We start from the raw sequence: 19,114 nt of genomic DNA on the forward strand, positions 1-19,114 counted from the left end.
TATGAATGGAAAGTCGGCAACTATGAGCATCGTGGAAGCGAATGTGAGCATTTTGAAAGTACGTCTGAACATTCTGAAGGCAACTGTGAGTATTTTGAGGATGAGCACGAACCATTATGAGGCAACTATGAGCTCTTTGACCGCAATTAGGAACGAAAAGTCTGCAACTATGAGCGTTTTGACGGTACCTGTGAGGCCTTGGTCTTCAATTATGAATGAAAAGTCGGCAACTATGAGCGTTTTGACGGCTACTGTGATGCCTTATTTTTTCAATTATGAACGAATGGTCGGAAACTATTAGCACTTTTTTTAAATCTGAGCATTCTGACGGCTTGTGTGAGGAATCGGACGGCAACTGTGTCTTTTGACAGCAAACATAAACCATTTATCTTACACTATCAGCAGTATGCTAGATATTATGAATGAAAAGTCGGCAACTATGAGCATCGTGGAAGCGAGTGTGAGCATTTTGAAGGTACGTTTGAACATTCTGAAGGCAACTGTGAGTATTTTGAAGATGAGCACGAACCATTATGTAGGCAACTATGAGCCCTTTGTCCGAAATTATGAACGAAAAGTCGGCAACTATGAGCGTTTTGACGGTACGTGTGAGGCCTTGGTCTTCAATTATGAATGAAAAGTCGGCAACTATGAGCGTTTTGACGGCTACTGTGATGCCTTGGTCGGCAATTATGAACGAATGGTCGGCAACTATGAGCACTTTTTCTTTAAATCTGAGCATTTTGACGGCTTGTGTGAGGAATCGGACGGCAACTGTGTCTTTTGACAGCAACCATAAACCATTTATCTTACACTATCAGCAGCATGCTAGATATTATGAATGAAAAGTCGGCAACTATGAGCACCGTGGAATCGAGTGTGAGCATTTTGAAAGTACGTCTGAACATTCTGAAGGCAACTGTGAGTATTTTGAGGATGAGCACGCACCATTATGTATACAACTATGAGCCCTTTGTCCGCAATTAATAACGAAAAGTCGGCAACTATGAGCGTTTTGACGGCACCTGTGAGACCTTGGTCGGCAATTATGAACGAATGGTCGGCAACTATGAGCACTTTTTCTTTAAATCTGAGCATTCTGACGGCTTGTGTGAGGATTCTGACAGCAACTGTGAGTCTTTTGACAGCAACCATGAACCATTTAACGTACACTTTCAGCAGTATGTTTGATATTATGAATGAAAAGCCGGCAACTGTGAGCATCGTGGAAGCGAGTGTGAGCATTTTGAAAGTACGTATGAACATTCTGAAGCCAACTGTGAGTATTTTGAAGATGAGCACGAACCATTATGTAGGCAACTATGAGCTTTTGTCCGCTATTATGAACGAAAAGTCGGCAATTATGAGCCTTTTGACGGCACCTTTTGGCCTTGGTCGGCAATTATGAACGAAAAGTCGGCAACTATGAGCGTTTTCAGGGCTACTGAGAGGTGCTGTTCGGAAATTATGAACGAATGGTCGGCAACTATGAGCACTTTTTCTTTAAATGTATGAATTCTAAGTGCTTGGGTGAGGAATCTGACGGCAACTGTGTCTTTTGACAGCAACCATAAACCACTTATCTTACACTATCAGCAGTATGTTAGATATTATGAATGAAAAGTCGTCAACTACGAGCATCGTGGAAGCGAGTGTGTGCATTTTGAAAGTACGTGTGAACATTCTGAAGGCAACTGTGAGTATTTTGACGATGAGCACGAACCATTATGTAGTCAACTATGAGCTTTTGTCCGCTATTATGAACGAAAAGTGGGCAATTATGAGCGTTTTGACGGCTACTGTGATGACTTGGTCGGCAATTATGAACGAAAATCAGCAACTATGAGCACTTTTTCTTTAAATGTGAGCATTCTGACGGCTTGAATGAGGAATCTGACGCCACTGTGAGCCTTTTGGCAGCAACCACGAACCATTTAACTTACACTATCCCCAGTAAGTTAGATATTATGGATGAAAATTCGGCAACTATGAGCACCGTGGAATCGAGTGTGACCAATTTGAAAGTACGTCTGAACATTCTGAAGGCAACTGTGAGTATTTTGAGTATGAGCACGCACCATTATGTAGGCAACTATGAGCCCTTTGTCCGCAAATATGAACGAAAATCCGGCAACTATGAGCCTTTTGACGGCACTTCTGAGGCCTTGGTCGGCAATTATGAACAAATAGTCGGCAACTATGAGCACTTTTTTCTTTAAATCTGAGCATTCTGACGGCTTGTGTGAGGAATCTGACGGCAACTGTGAGTCTTTTGACAGCAACCATGAACCATTTAACTTACACTGTGCGTAGTAAGTTAGATATTATGAATGAAAAGTCGGCAACTATGAGCATCGTGGAAGCAAATGTGAGCATTTTGAAAGTACGTGTGAACATTATGAACGCAACTGTAACCATTTTGAAGATGAGAACGAACCATTATGTAGGCAACTATGAGCCCTTTGTCCGCAATTATGAACGAAAAGTCGGCAACTATGAGCGTTTTGACGGCACCTGTGAGGCCTTGGTCGGCAATTATGAACGAATGGTCGGCAACTATGAGCACTTATTCTTTAAGTCTGAGCATTCCGACGGTTTCTGTGAGGAATCTGACGGCAACTGTGAGCCTTTTGACAGCAACCATGAACCATTTAACTTACACTGTGCGTAGTAAGTTAGATATTATAAATGAAAATTGGGCAACTATGAGCACCGTGGAAGCGAATGTGAACATTTTCAAAGTACGTGTGGACATTCTGAAGGCAACTGTGAGTATTTTGAAGATGAGAACGAACCATTATGTATGCAACTATGAGCCCTTTGTTCGGAATTATGAAGGAAAATTCGGCAACTATGAGCGTTTTGACGGCTCCTGTGAGGCCTTATTTTTTCAATTATGAACGAATGGTCGGAAACTATTAGCACTTTTTTTAAATCTGAGCATTCTGACGGCTTGTGTGAGGAATCGGACGGCAACTGTGTCTTTTGACAGCAACCATAAACCATTTATCTTAGACTATCAGCAGTATGCTAGATATTATGAATGAAAAGTCGGCAACTATGAGCACCGTGGAATCGAGTGTGAGCATTTTGAAAGTACGTCTGAACATTCTGAAGGCAACTGTGAGTATTTTGAGGATGAGCACGCACCATTATGTATACAACTATGAGCCCTTTGTCCGCAATTAGTAACGAAAAGTCGGCAACTATGAGCGTTTTGACGGCACCTGTGAGACCTTGGTCGGCAATTATGAACGAATGGTCGGCAACTATGACCACTTTTTCTTTAAATGTGAGCATTCTGACGGCTTGTGTGAGGAATCTGACAGCAAATGTGAGCCTTTTGACAGCAACCATGAACCATTTAACGTACACTTTCAGCAGTATGTTTGATATTATGAATGAAAAGCCGGCAACTGTGAGCATCGTGGAAGCGAGTGTGAGCATTTTGAAAGTACGTATGAACATTCTGAAGGCAACTGTGAGTATTTTGAAGATGAGCACGAACCATTATGTAGGCAACTATGAGCTTTTGTCCGCTATTATGAACGAAAAGTCGGCAACTATGAGTGTTTTGAGGGCTACTGAGAGGTCCTGTTCGGAAATTATGAACGAATGGTCGGCAACTATGAGCACTTTTTCTTTAAATGTATGAATTCTAACTGCTTGGGTGAGGAATCTGATGGCAACTGTGTCTTTTGGCAGCAACCATAAACCACTTATCTTACACTATCAGCAGTATGTTAGATATTATGAATGAAAAGTCGGCTACTACGAGCATCGTGGAAGCGAGTGTGTGCATTTTGAAAGTACGTGTGAACATTCTGAAGGCAACTGTGAGTATTTTGACGATGAGCACGAACCATTATGTAGGCAACTATGAGCTTTTGTCCGCTATTATGAACGAAAAGTCGGCAATTATGAGCGTTTTGACGGCTACTGTGATGCCTTGGTCGGCAATTATGAACGAAAAGTCAGCAACTATGAGCACTTTTTCTTTAAATGTGAGCATTCTGACGGCTTGTATGAGGAATCTGACGCCACTGTGAGCCTTTTGGCAGCAACCACGAACCATTTAACTTACACTATCCCCAGTAAGTTAGATATTATGGATGAAAATTCGGCAACTATGAGCACCGTGGAATCGAGTGTGACCAATTTGAAAGTACGTCTGAACATTCTGAAGGCAACTGTGAGTATTTTGAGTATGAGCATGCACCATTATGTAGGCAACTATGAGCCCTTTGTCCGCAAATATGAACGAAAATCCGGCAACTATGAGCGTTTTGACGGCACTTCTGAGGCCTTGGTCGGCAATCATGAACAAATAGTGGGCAACTATGAGCACTTTTTTCTTTAAATCTGAGCATTCTGACGGCTTGTGTGAGGAATCTGACGGCAACTGTGAGTCTTTTGACAACAACCATGAACCATTTAACTTACACTATCAGCAGTATGTTAGATATTATGAATGGAAAGTCGGCAACTAAGAACAACGTGTAAGCGAGTGTGAGCATTTTCCAAGTACGTTTGAACATTCTGAAGGCAACTGTGAGTATTTTGAAGATGAGCACGAACCATTATGTAGGCAACTATGAGCCCTTTGTCCGCCAATATGAACGAAAAGTCTGCAATTATGAGCGTTTTGACGGCACCTTTTGGCCTTGGTCGGCAATTATGAATGAAAGTCGGCAACTATGAACGTTTTGACGGATACTGTGAGGCCTTGGTCGGCAATTATGTACGAATGGTCGGCAACTTTGAGCACTTTTTCCTTAAATCTGAGCATTCTGACGGCTTGTGTGAGGAATCTGACGGCAACTGTGAGTCTTTTGACAGCAACCATGAACCATTTAACTTACACTGTGCGTAGTAAGTTAGATATTATGAATGAAAAGTCGGCAACTATGAGCATCGTGGAAGCAAATGTGAGCATTTTGAAAGTACGTGTGAACATTATGAACGCAACTGTGAGCATTTTGAAGATAAGAACGAACCATTATGTAGGCAACTATGAGCCCTTTGTCCGCAATTATGAACGAAAAGTCGGCAACTATGAGCGTTTTGACGGCACCTGTGAGGCCTTGGTCGGCAATTATGAACGAATGGTCGGCAAGTATGAGCACTTATTCTTTAAGTCTGAGCATTCCGACGGTTTCTGTGAGGAATCTGACGGCAACTGTGGGCCTTTTGACAGCAACCATGAACCATTTAACTTACACTGTGCGTAGTAAGTTAGATATTATAAATGAAAATTGGGCAACTATGAGCACCGTGGAAGCGAGTGTGAACATTTTCAAAGTACGTGTGGACATTCTGAAGGCAACTGTGAGTATTTTGAAGATGAGAACGAACCATTATGTATGCAACTATGAGCCATTTGTTCGGAATTATGAAGGAAAATTCGGCAACTATGAGCGTTTTGACGGCTCCTGTGAGGCCTTATTTTTTTCAATTATGAACGAATGGTCCTAAACTATTAGCACTTTTTTTTAAATCTGAGCATTCTGACGGCTTGTGTGAGGAATCGGACGGACATGTGTCTTTTGACAGCAACCATAAACCATTTATCTTACACTATCAGCAGTATGCTAGATATTATGAATGAAAAGTCGGCAACTATGAGCACCGTGGAATCGAGTGTGAGCATTTTGAAAGTAAATCTGAACATTCTGAAGGCAACTGTGAGTATTTTGAGGATGAGCACGCACCATTATGTATACAACTATGAGCCCTTTGTCCGCAATTAGTAACGAAAAGTCGGCAACTATGAGCGTTTTGACGGCACCTGTGAGACCTTGGTCGGAAATTATGAACGAATGGTCGGCAACTATGAGCACTTTTTCTTTAAATCTGAGCATTCTGACGGCTTGTGTGAGGATTCTGACGGCAACTGTGAGTCTTTTGACAGCAACCATGAACCATTTAACGTACACTTTCAGCAGTATGTTTGATATTATGAATGAAAAGCCGGCAACTGTGAGCATCGTGGAAGCGAGTGTGAGCATTTTGAAAGTACGTATGAACATTCTGAAGGCAACTGTGAGTATTTTGAAGATGAGCACGAACCATTATGTAGGCAACTATGAGCCCTCTGACCGCAATTATGAACGAAAAGTCGGCAATTATGATCGTTTTGACGGCACCTTTTGGCCTTGGTCGGATATTATGAACGAAAAGTCGGCAACTATGAGCGTTTTGAGGGCTACTGAGAGGTCCTCTTCGGAAATTATGAACGAATGGTCGGCAACTATGAGCACTTTTTCTTTAAATGTATGAATTCTAATTGCTTGGGCGAGGAATCTGACGGCAACTGTGTCTTTTGACAGCAACCATAAACCACTTATCTTACAGTATCAGCAGTATGTTAGATATTATGAATGAAAAGTCGGCAACTACGAGCATCGTGGAAGCGAGTGTGTGCATTTTGAAAGTACGTGTGAACATTCTGAAGGCAACTGTGAGTATTTTGAAGATGAGCACGAACCATTATGTAGGCAACTATGAGCTTTTGTCCGCTATTATGAACGAAAAGTCGGCAATTATGAGCGTTTTGACGGCTACTGTGATGCGTTGGTCGGAAATTATGAACGAAAAGTCAGCAACTATGAGCACTTTTTCTTTAAATGTGAGCATTCTGACGGCTTGTATGAGGAATCTGACGCCACTGTGAGCCTTTTGGCAGCAACCACGAACCATTTAACTTACACTATCCCCAGTAAGTTAGATTTTATGGATGAAAATTCGGCAACTATGAGCACCCTGGAATCGAGTGTGACCAATTTGAAAGTACGTCTGAACATTCTGAAGGCAACTGTGAGTATTTTGAGTATGAGCACGAACCATTATGTAGGCAACTATGAGCCCTTTGTCCGCAAATATGAACGAAAATCCGGCAACTATGAGCGTTTTGACGGCACCTGTGAGGCCTTGGTCGGCAGTTATGAACGAATGGTCGGCAACTATGAGTATTTTTTCTATAAATCTGAGCATTCTGACGGCTTGTGTGAGGAATCTGACGGCAACTGTGAGCCTTTTCACTGCAACCATGAACCATTTAACTTACACTATCAGCAGAATGTTAGATACTATGAATGAAAAGTCGGCAACTATGAGCATCGTGGAAGCGAGTAAGCATTTTGAAAGTACGTGTGAACATTCTGAAGGCAACTGTGAGTATTTTGAAGTTGTGAACGAACCATTATTTAGACAACTATGAGCCCTTTCTCCGCAATTATGAACGAAAAGTCGGCAATTATGAGCGTTTTGACGGCACCTGTGAGGCCTTGGTCAGCAATTATGAACGAAGGGTCGGCAACTATGAGCACTTTTTCTTTAAATCTGAGCATTCTGACGGCTTGTGTGAGGAATCTGACATAAACTGTGAGCCTTTTGACAGCAACAATGAACCATTGAACTTACACTATCAGAACTAAGTTAGATATTATGAATGAAAAGCCGGCAGCTATGAGCACCGTGGAATGGAGTATGAGCATTTTGAAAGTACGTCTGAACATTCTGAAGGCAACTATGAGTATTTTGAAGATGAGCACGAACCATTATGTAGGCAACTATGAGCCCTTTGTCCGCAATTAGGAACGAAAAGTCAGCAACTATGAGCGTTTTGACGGCACCTGTGAGGCCTTGGTCGGCAATTATGAAGGAATGGTCGGCAACTATGAGCACTTATTCTTTAAGTCTGAGCATTCCGACGGTTTGTGTGAGGAATCTGACGGCAACTGTGAGCCTTTTGACAGCAACCATGAACCATTTAACTTACACTATCAGCAGTATGTTAGATATTATGAATGGAAAGTCGGCAACTAAGAGCAACGTGTAAGCGAGTGTGAGCATTTTCGAAGTACGTTTGAACATTCTGAAGGCAACTGTGAATATTTTGAAGATGTGCACGAACCATTATGTAGGCAACCATGAGCCCTTTGTCCGCAATTAGTAACGAAATTCGGCAACTATGAGCGTTTTGACGGCACCTGTGAGGCCTTGGTCGGCAATTATGAATGAAAAGTCGGCAATTATGAGCGTTTTGACGGCTACTGTGATGCCTTGGTCGGCAATTATGAACGAATGGTCGGCAACTATGAGCACTTTTTCTTTATATGTGAGCATTCTGACGGCTTGTGTAAGGAATCTGACGCCACTGTGAGCCTTTTGGCAGCAAACATGAACCATTTAACTTACAGTATCAGCAGTAAGTTAGATATTATCGATGAAAATTCGGCAACTATGAGCATCGTGGAAGCGAGTGTGTGCATTTTGAAAGTACGTCTGAACATTCTGAATGAAACTGTGAGTATTTTGAAGATGAGCACGAACCATTATGTAGGCAACTATGAGCCCTTTGTAAGCAATTATTAACGAAAAGTCGGATATTATGAGCGTTTTGACGGCTATTGTGAGGCCTTTGTCGGCAATTATGAACGAAAAGTCAGAAACTATGAGCACTTTTTTCTTTAAATATGAGCACTCTGACGGCTTGTGTGAGGAATCTGACGCCACTTTGAGCCTTTTGGCAGCAACCACAAACCATTTAACTTACACTATCCCCAGTAAGTTAGATATTATGGATGAAAATTCGGCAACTATGAGCACCGTGGAATCGAGTGTGAGCATTTTGAAAGTACGTCTGAACATTCTGAAGGCAACTATGAGTATTTTGAAGATGAGCACGAACCATTATGTAGGCAACTATGAGCCCTTTGTCCGCAATTAGGAACGAAAAGTCAGCAAATATGAGCGTTTTGACGGCACCTGTGAGGCCTTGGTCGGCAATTATGAACGAATGGTCGGCAACTATGAGCACTTATTCTTTAAGTCTGAGCATTCCGACGGTTTGTGTGAGGAATCTGACGGCAACTGTGAGCCTTTTGACAGCAACCATGAACCGTTTAACTTACACTATCAGCAGTATGTTAGATATTATGAATGGAAAGTCGGCAACTAAGAGCAACGTGTAAGCGAGTGTGAGCATTTTCGAAGTACGTTTGATCATTCTGAAGGCAACTGTGAGTATTTTGAAGATGAGCACGAACCATTATGTAGGCAACTATGAGCCCTTTGTCCGCAATTAGTAACGAAATTCGACAACTATGAGCGTTTTGACGGCACCTGTGAGGCCTTGGTCGGCAATTATGAATGAAAAGTCGCCAAATATGAGCGTTCTGACGGCTACTGTGATGCCTTGGTCGGCAATTATGAACGAATGGTCGGCAACTATGAGCACTTTTTCTTTATATGCGAGCATTTTGACGGCTTGTGTAAGGAATCTGACGCCACTGTGAGCCTTTTGGCAGCAAACATGAACCATTTAACTTACACTATCAGCAGTAAGTTAGATATTATCGAAGAAAATTCGGCAACTATGAGCATCGTGGAAGCGAGTGTGTGCATTTTGAAAGTACGTCTGAACATTCTGAATGCAACTGTGAGTATTTTGAAGATGAGCACGAACCATTATGTAGGCAACTTTGAGCCCTTTGTCCGCCAATATGAACGAAAAGTCTGCAATTATGAGCGTTTTGACGGCACCTTTTGGCCTTGGTCGGCAATTATGAATGAAAGTCGGCAACTATGAACGTTTTGGCGGATAATGTGAGGCCTTGGTTGGCAATTATGTACGAATGGTCGGCAACTTTGAGCACTTTTTCTTTATATGTGAGCATTCTAACGGCTTGTGTAAAGAATCTGACGCCACTGTGAGCCTTTTGGCAGCAAACATGAACCATTTAACTTACACTATCAGCAGTAAGTTAGATATTATCGATGAAAAGTCGGCAACTATGAGCATCGTGGAAGCAAATGTGAGCATTTTGAAAGTACGTGTGAACATTATGAACGCAACTGTGAGCATTTTGAAGATGAGCACGAACCATTATGTAGGCAACTATGAGCCCTTTGTCCGCAATTATGAACGAAAAGTCGGCAACTATGAGCGTTTTGACGGCACCTGTGAGGCCTTGGTCGGCAATTATGAACGAATGGTCGGCAACTATGAGCACTTATTCTTTAAGTCTGAGCATTCCGACGGTTTCTGTGAGGAATCTGACGGCAACTGTGAGCCTTTTGACAGCAACCATGAACCATTTAACTTACACTGTGCGTAGTAAGTTAGATATTATAAATGAAAATTGGGCAACTATGAGCACCGTGGAAGCGAGTGTGAACATTTTCAAAGTACGTGTGAACATTCTGAAGGCAACTGTGAGTATTTTGAAGTTGTGAACGAACCATTATTTAGACAACTATGAGCCCTTTCTCCGCAATTATGAACGAAAAGTCGGTAATTATGAGCGTTTTGACGGCACCTGTGAGGCCTTGGTCAGCAATTATGAACGAATGGTCGGCAACTATGAGCACTTATTCTTTAAGTCTGAGCATTCCGACGGTTTGTGTGAGGAATCTGACGGCAACTGTGAGCCTTTTGACAGCAACCATGAACCATTTAACTTACACTATCAGCAGTATGTTAGATATTATGAATTGAAAGTCGGCAACTAAGAGCAACGTGTAAGCGAGTGTGAGCATTTTCGAAGTACGTTTGAACATTCTGAAGGCAAATGTGAGTATTTTGAAGATGAGCACGAACCATTATGTAGGCAACTATGAGCCCTTTGTCCGCAATTAGTAACGAAATTCGGCAACTATGAGCGTTTTGACGGCACTTGTGATGCCTTGGTCGGCAATTATGAATGAAAAGTCGGCAACTATGAGCGTTTTGACGGCTACTGTGATGCCTTGGTGGGCAATTATGAACGAATGGTCGGCAACTATGAGCACTTTTTCTTTAAATGTGAGCACTCTGACGGCTTGTGTGAGGAATCTGACGCCACTGTGAGCCTTTTGGCAGCAACCACAAACCATTTAACTTACACTATCCCTAGTAAGTTAGATATTATGGATGAAAATTCGGCAACTATGAGCACCGTGGAATCGAGTGTGAGCATTTTGAAAGTACGTCTGAACATTCTGAAGGCAACTGTGAGTATTTTGAGGATGAGCACGCACCATTATGTAGGCAACTATGAGCCCTTTATAAGCAAACATGAATGAAAATCCGGTAACTAAGAGCGTTTTGACGGCACTTGTGAGGTCTTGGTCGGCAATTATGAACAAATAGTCGGCAACTATGAGCAATTTTTTCTTTAAATCTGAACAGTCTGACGGCTTGTGTGAGGAATCTGACGGCAACTGTGAGTCTTTTGACAACAACCATGAACCATTTAACTTACACTATCAGCAGTATGTTAGATATTATGAATGGAAAGTCGGCAACTAAGAGCTACGTGGAAGCGAGTGTGAGCAATTTGAAAGTACGTCTGAACATTCTGAAGGCAACTGTGAGTATTTTGAAGATGAGCACGAACCATTATGTAGGCAATTATGATCCCTTTGTCCGACAATATGAACGAAAAGTCGGCAATTATGAGCGTTTTGACGGCATCTTTGAGGCCTTGGTCGGCAATTATGAACGAAAAGTCGGCAAATATGAACGTTTTGACGGCTACTGAGAGGTCCTGTTCGGAAATTATGAACGAATGGTCGGCAACTATGAGCACTTTTTCTTTAAATGTGAGCATTCTGACTGCTTAGGTGAGGAATCTGACGGCAACTGTGTCTTTTGACAGCAATCATAAACCATTTATCTTACACTATCAGCAGTATGTTAGTTATTATGAATGAAAAGTCGGCAACTATGAGCATCGTGGAAGCGAGTGTGTTCATTTTGAAAGTACGTGTGAACATTCTGAAGACAACTGTGAGTATTTTGAAGATGAGCACGAACCATTATGTAGGCAACTATGAGCCCTTTGTAAGCAATTATTAACGAAAAGTCGGATATTATGAGCGTTTTGACGGCTATTGTGAGGCCTTTCTCGGCAATTATGAACGAAAAGTCAGCAACTATGAGCACTTTAAATCTGAGCATTCTGACGCCTTGTGTGAGGAATCTGACAGCAAATGTGAGCCTTTTGACAGCAACCATGAACCATTTAACTTACACTATCAGCAGTATGTTAGATATTATGAATGAAAAGTCGGCAACTATGAGCATCGTGGAAGGGAGTGTGAGCATTTTGAAAGTACGTGAAACATTCTAAAGGCAACTGTGAGTATTTTGAGGATGAGCACGAACCATTATGTAGGCAACTATGAGCCTTTTGTCCGCAATTAGAAACGAAAAGTCGGACATGTGAGCGACTTACGGCAAATGTGAGGCCTTGGTTGGCAATTACGAATGAAAGTCGGCAACTATGAACGTTTTGGCGGCTAGTGCGATGCCTTGGTCGGCAATTATGAACGAATGGTCGGCCACTATGAGCACATTTTCTTTAAATCGGAGCATTCTGACGGCTTGTGTGAGGAATCAGACGGCAACTGTGTCTTTTAACAGCAACCATAAACCATTTAACTTACACTATCAGCAGTATGCTAGATATTATGAATGAAAAGTCGGCAACTATGAGCATCGTGGAAGCGAGTTTGAGCATTTTGAAAGTACGTGTGAACATTCTGAAGGCAACTGTGAGTATTTTCAAGATGAGCACGAACCATTATGTGGGCAACTATGAGCCCTTTGTCCGCAATTAGTAACGAAAGTCGGCAACTATGAGCGTTTTGACGGCACCTGTGAGGCCTTGGTCGGCAATTATGAATGAAAAGTCAGCAACAATGAGCACTTTTTCTTTAAATGTGAGCATTCTGACGGCTTGTGTAAGGAATCTGACGCCACTGTGAGCCTTTTGGCAGCAACCATGAACCATTTAACTTACACTATAAGCAGTAAGTTAGATATTATCGATGAAAATTCGGCAACTATGAGCATCGTGGAATCGAGTGTGAGCAATTTGAAAGTACGTCTGAACATTCTGAAGGTAACTGTGAGTATTTTGAAGATGAGCACGAACCATTATGTAGGCAACTATGAGCACTTTGTCCGCAAATATGAAGGAAAAGTTGGCAACTATGACCGTTTTTGGCGGAAACTGTGAGGCCTTGGTCGGCAATTATGAACAAATGGTCGGCAACTATGAGCACTTTTTGTTTAAATCTGAGCATTCTGACGGCTTGTGTGAGGAATCTGAAAGCAACCGTGAGCCTTTTGACAGCAACCATGAACCATCTAACTTACACTGTAAGCAGAATATTAGATATTCTGAATAAAAAGTCGGCAACTATGAGCAACGTGGAAGCGAGTGTGAGCATTTTGAAAGTACGTCTGAACATTCTGAAGGCAACTGTGAGTATTTTGAAGATGAGCACGAACCATTATGTAGGCAACTATGAGCCCTTTGTCCGCAATTACGAACGAAAAGTCGGCAATTATGAGCGTTTGGCGGCACCTGTGAGGCCTTGGTCGGCAATTATGAACCAAAAGTCAGCAACAATGAGCACTTTTTCTTTAAGCGTGAGCATTCTGACGGCTTGTGTGAGGAATCGGACGGCAACTGTGTCTTTTGACAGCAACCATGAACCATTTAACTTACACTATCAGCAGTATGTTAGATATTATGAATGAAAAGTCGGCAACTAAGAGCAACGTGGAAGCGAGTGTGAGCATTTTGAAAGTACGTCTGAACATTCTGAAGGCAAGTGTGAGTATTTTGAAGATGAGCACGAACCATTATGTAGGTAACTATGAGCGCTTTGTCCGCAATTAGAAACGAAAAGTCTGCAACTATGAGCGATTTATGGCACCTGTGAGGCCTTGGTCGGCAATTACGAATTAAAGTCGGCAACTATGAACGTTTTGACGGCTACTGTGACGCGTTGGTCGGCAATTATGAACGAATGGTCGGCAACTATGAGCACATTTTCTTTAAATCTGAGCATTCTGACGGCTTGTGTGAGGAATCGGACGGCAACTGTGTCTTTTGACAGCAACCATAAACCATTTAACTTACACTATCAGCAGTATGCTAGATACTATGTATGAAAAGTCGGCAACTATGAGCCTCGTGAAAGCGAGTTTGAGCATTTTGAAAGTACGTGTGAACATTCTGAAGGCAACTGTGAGTATTTTGAAGATGAGCACGAACCATTATGTAGGCAACTATGAGCCCTTTGTCCGCAAATATGAACAAAAATCCGGCTACTATGAACGTTTTGACGGCACCTGTGAGACCTTGGTCGGCAATTATGAATGAAAAGTCGGAACTATGAGCGTTTTGACGGCTACTGTGATGCCTTGGTCGGAAATTATGAACGAATGGTCGGCCACTATGAGCACTTTTTCTTTAAATGTGAGAATTCTAACTGCTTGGGTGAGGAATCTGACGGCAACTGTGTCTTTGGACAGCAACCATAAACCACTTATCTTACACTATCAGCAGTATGTTAGATATTATTAATGAAAAGTCGGTAACTACGAGCATCGTGGAAGCGAGTGTGGGCATTTTGAGAGTACGTGTGAACATTCTGAAGGCAACTGTGAGTATTTTGAAGATGAGCAAGAACCATTATGTAGGCAACTATGAGCCTTTTGTCCGCAATTATGAACGAAAAGTCGGCAATCATGAGCGTTTTGACGGCTACTGTGAGGCCTTGGTCGGCAATTATGAACGAAAAGTCAGCAACTATGAGCACTTTTTCTTTAAATGTGAGCATTGTGACGGCTTGTGTGAGGAATCTGACGCCACTGTGAGGCTTTTAGCAGCAACCACGAACCATTTAACTTACACTATCCCCAGTAAGTTAGATATTATGGATGAAAAGTCGGCAACTATGAGCATCGTGGAAGGGAGTGTGAGCATTTTGAAAGTACGTGAAACATTCTAAAGGGAACTGTGAGTATTTTGAGGATGAGCACGAACCATTATGTAGGCAACTATGAGCCTTTTGTCCGCAATTAGGAACGAAAATTCGGCAACTATGAGCGTTTTTACGGCACCTGTGAGGCCTTGGTCGGCAATTATGAATGAAAATTCGGCAAAAATGAGCGTTTTGTCGGCTACTGTGATGCCTTGGTCGCCAATTATGTACGAATGGTCGGCAACTATGAGCACTTTTTCTTTAAATCTGAGCATTCTGACGGCTTGTGTGAGGAATCTGACGGCAACTGTAAGTCTTTTGACAGCAACCATGAACCATTTAACAAACACTTTCAGCAGTATGTGAGATATTATGAATGAAAAGTCGGCAACTGTGAGCATCGTGGAAGCGAATGTGAGCATTTTGAAAATACGTATGAACATTCTGAAGGCAACTGTGAGTATTTTGAAGATGAGAACGAACCATTATGTAGGCAACTATTATCCCTTTGTCCGCCAATATGAACGAAAAGTCGGCAATTATGAGCGTTTTGAGGGCATCTTTGAGGCCTTGGTCGGCAATTATGAACGAAAAGTCGGCAAATATGAACGTTTTGACGGCTACTGAGTGGTCCTGTTCGGAAATTATGAACGAATGGTCGGCAACTATGAGCACTTTTTCTTTAAATGTGAACATTCTGACTGCTTGGGTGAGGAATCTGACGGAAAGTGTGTCTTTTGACAGCAACCATAAACCATTTATCTTACACTATCAGCAGTATGTTAGATATTATGAATGAAAAGTCGGCAAGTATGAGCATCGTGGAAGCGAGTGTGTGCATTTTGAAAGTACGTGTGAACATTCTGAAGGCAACTGTGAGTATTTTGAGGATGAGCACGCAACATTATGTAGGCAACTATGAGCCCTTTGTAAGCAATTATTAACGAAAAGTCGGATATTATGAGCGTTTTGACGGCTATTGTGAGGCCCTTGTCGGCAATTATGAACGACAGGTCAGCAACTATGAGCACTTTTTCTTTAAATGTGAGCACTCTGACGGCTTGTGTGAGGAATCTGACGCCACTGTGAGCCTTTTGGCAGCAACCACAAACCATTTAAATTACACTATCCCCAGTAAGTTAGATATTATGGATGAAAATTCCGCAACTATGAGCACCGTGGAATCGAGTGTGACCATTTTGAAAGTACGTCTGAACATTCTGAAGGCAACTGTGAGTATTTTGAGGATGAGCACGCACCATTATGTAGGCAACTATGAGCCCTTTGTCCGCAAACATGAACGAAAATCCGGCAACTATGAGCGTTTTGACGGCACTTGTGAGGCCTTGGTCGGCAATTATGAACGAATGGTCGGCAACTATGAGCACTTATTCTTTAAGTCTGAGCATTCCGACGGTTTCTGTGAGGAATCTGACGGCAACTGTGAGCCTTTTGACAGCAACCATGAACCATTTAACTTACACTGTGCGTAGTAAGTTAGATATTATAAATGAAAATTGGGCAACTATGAGCACCGTGGAAGCGAGTGTGAACATTTTCAAAGTACGTGTGAACATTCTGAAGGCAACTGTGAGTATTTTGAAGTTGTGAACGAACCATTATTTAGACAACTATGAGCCCTTTCTCCGCAATTATGAACGAAAAGTCGGTAATTATGAGCGTTTTGACGGCACCTGTGAGGCCTTGGTCAGCAATTATGAACGAATGGTCGGCAACTATGAGCACTTATTCTTTAAGTCTGAGCATTCCGACGGTTTGTGTGAGGAATCTGACGGCAACTGTGAGCCTTTTGACAGCAACCATGAACCATTTAACTTACACTATCAGCAGTATGTTAGATATTATGAATTGAAAGTCGGCAACTAAGAGCAACGTGTAAGCGAGTGTGAGCATTTTCGAAGTACGTTTGAACATTCTGAAGGCAAATGTGAGTATTTTGAAGATGAGAACGAACCATTATGTAGGCAACTATGAGCCCTTTGTCCGCAATTAGTAACGAAATTCGGCAACTATGAGCGTTTTGACGGCACTTGTGATGCCTTGGTCGGCAATTATGAATGAAAAGTCGGCAACTATGAGCGTTTTGACGGCTACTGTGATGCCTTGGTGGGCAATTATGAACGAATGGTCGGCAACTATGAGCACTTTTTCTTTATATGTGAGCATTCTGACGGCTTGTGTAAGGAATCTGACGCCACTGTGAGCCTTTTGGCAGCAAACATGAACCATTTAACTTACACTATCAGCAGTAAGTTAGATATTATCGATGAAAATTCGGCAACTGTGAGCATCGTGGAAGCGAGTGTGTGCATTTTGAAAGTACGTCTGAACATTCTGAATGCAACTGTGAGTATTTTGAAGATGAGCACGAACCATTATGTAGGCAACTATGAGCCCTTTGTAAGCAATTATTAACGAAAAGTCGGATATTATGAGCGTTTTGACGGCTATTGTGAGGCCTTTGTCGGCAATTATGAACGAAAAGACAGCAACTATGAGCACTTTTTCTTTAAATGTGAGCACTCTGACGGCTTGTGTGAGGAATCTGACGCCACTGTGAGCCTTTTGGCAGCAACCACAAACCATTTAACTTACACTATCCCCAGTAAGTTAGATATTATGGATGAAAATTCGGCAACTATGAGCACCGTGGAATCGAGTGTGAGCATTTTGAAAGTACGTCTGAACATTCTGAAGGCAACTGTGAGTATTTTGAGGATGAGCACGCACCATTATGTAGGCAACTGTGAGCCCTTTATAAGCAAACATGAATGAAAATCCGGTAACTAAGAGCGTTTTGACGGCACTTGTGAGGTCTTGGTCGGCAATTATGAACAAATAGTCGGCAACTATGAGCAATTTTTTCTTTAAATCTGAACAGTCTGACGGCTTGTGTGAGGAATCTGACGGCAACTGTGAGTCTTTTGACAACAACCATGAACCATTTAACTTACACTATCAGCAGTATGTTAGATATTATGAATGGAAAGTCGGCAACTAAGAGCTACGTGGAAGCGAGTGTGAGCAATTTGAAAGTACGTCTGAACATTCTGAAGGCAACTGTGAGTATTTTGAAGATGAGCACGAACCATTATGTAGGCAATTATGATCCCTTTGTCCGACAATATGAACGAAAAGTCGGCAATTATGAGCGTTTTGACGGCATCTTTGAGGCCTTGGTCGGCAATTATGAACGAAAAGTCGGCAAATATGAACGTTTTGACGGCTACTGAGAGGTCCTGTTCGGAAATTATGAACGAATGGTCGGCAACTATGAGCACTTTTTCTTTAAATGTGAGCATTCTGACTGCTTAGGTGAGGAATCTGACGGCAACTGTGTCTTTTGACAGCAATCATAAACCATTTATCTTACACTATCAGCAGTATGTTAGTTATTATGAATGAAAAGTCGGCAACTATGAGCATCGTGGAAGCGAGTGTGTTCATTTTGAAAGTACGTGTGAACATTCTGAAGACAACTGTGAGTATTTTGAAGATGAGCACGAACCATTATGTAGGCAACTATGAGCCCTTTGTAAGCAATTATTAACGAAAAGTCGGATATTATGAGCGTTTTGACGGCTATTGTGAGGCCTTTCTCGGCAATTATGAACGAAAAGTCAGCAACTATGAGCACTTTAAATCTGAGCATTCTGACGCCTTGTGTGAGGAATCTGACAGCAAATGTGAGCCTTTTGACAGCAACCATGAACCATTTAACTTACACTATCAGCAGTATGTTAGATATTATGAATGAAAAGTCGGCAACTATGAGCATCGTGGAAGGGAGTGTGAGCATTTTGAAAGTACGTGAAACATTCTAAAGGCAACTGTGAGTATTTTGAGGATGAGCACGAACCATTATGTAGGCAACTATGAGCCTTTTGTCCGCAATTAGAAACGAAAAGTCGGACATGTGAGCGACTTACGGCAAATGTGAGGCCTTGGTTGGCAATTACGAATGAAAGTCGGCAACTATGAACGTTTTGGCGGCTAGTGCGATGCCTTGGTCGGCAATTATGAACGAATGGTCGGCCACTATGAGCACATTTTCTTTAAATCGGAGCATTCTGACGGCTTGTGTGAGGAATCAGACGGCAACTGTGTCTTTTAACAGCAACCATAAACCATTTAACTTACACTATCAGCAGTATGCTAGATATTATGAATGAAAAGTCGGCAACTATGAGCATCGTGGAAGCGAGTTTGAGCATTTTGAAAGTACGTGTGAACATTCTGAAGGCAACTGTGAGTATTTTCAAGATGAGCACGAACCATTATGTGGGCAACTATGAGCCCTTTGTCCGCAAATAGTAACGAAAGTCGG

Source organism: Thermobia domestica, chromosome 6 (assembly GCF_964235325.1).
Source record: "Thermobia domestica chromosome 6, izTheDome1.hap1.1, whole genome shotgun sequence".
Taxonomy (NCBI): domain Eukaryota; kingdom Metazoa; phylum Arthropoda; class Insecta; order Zygentoma; family Lepismatidae; genus Thermobia; species Thermobia domestica.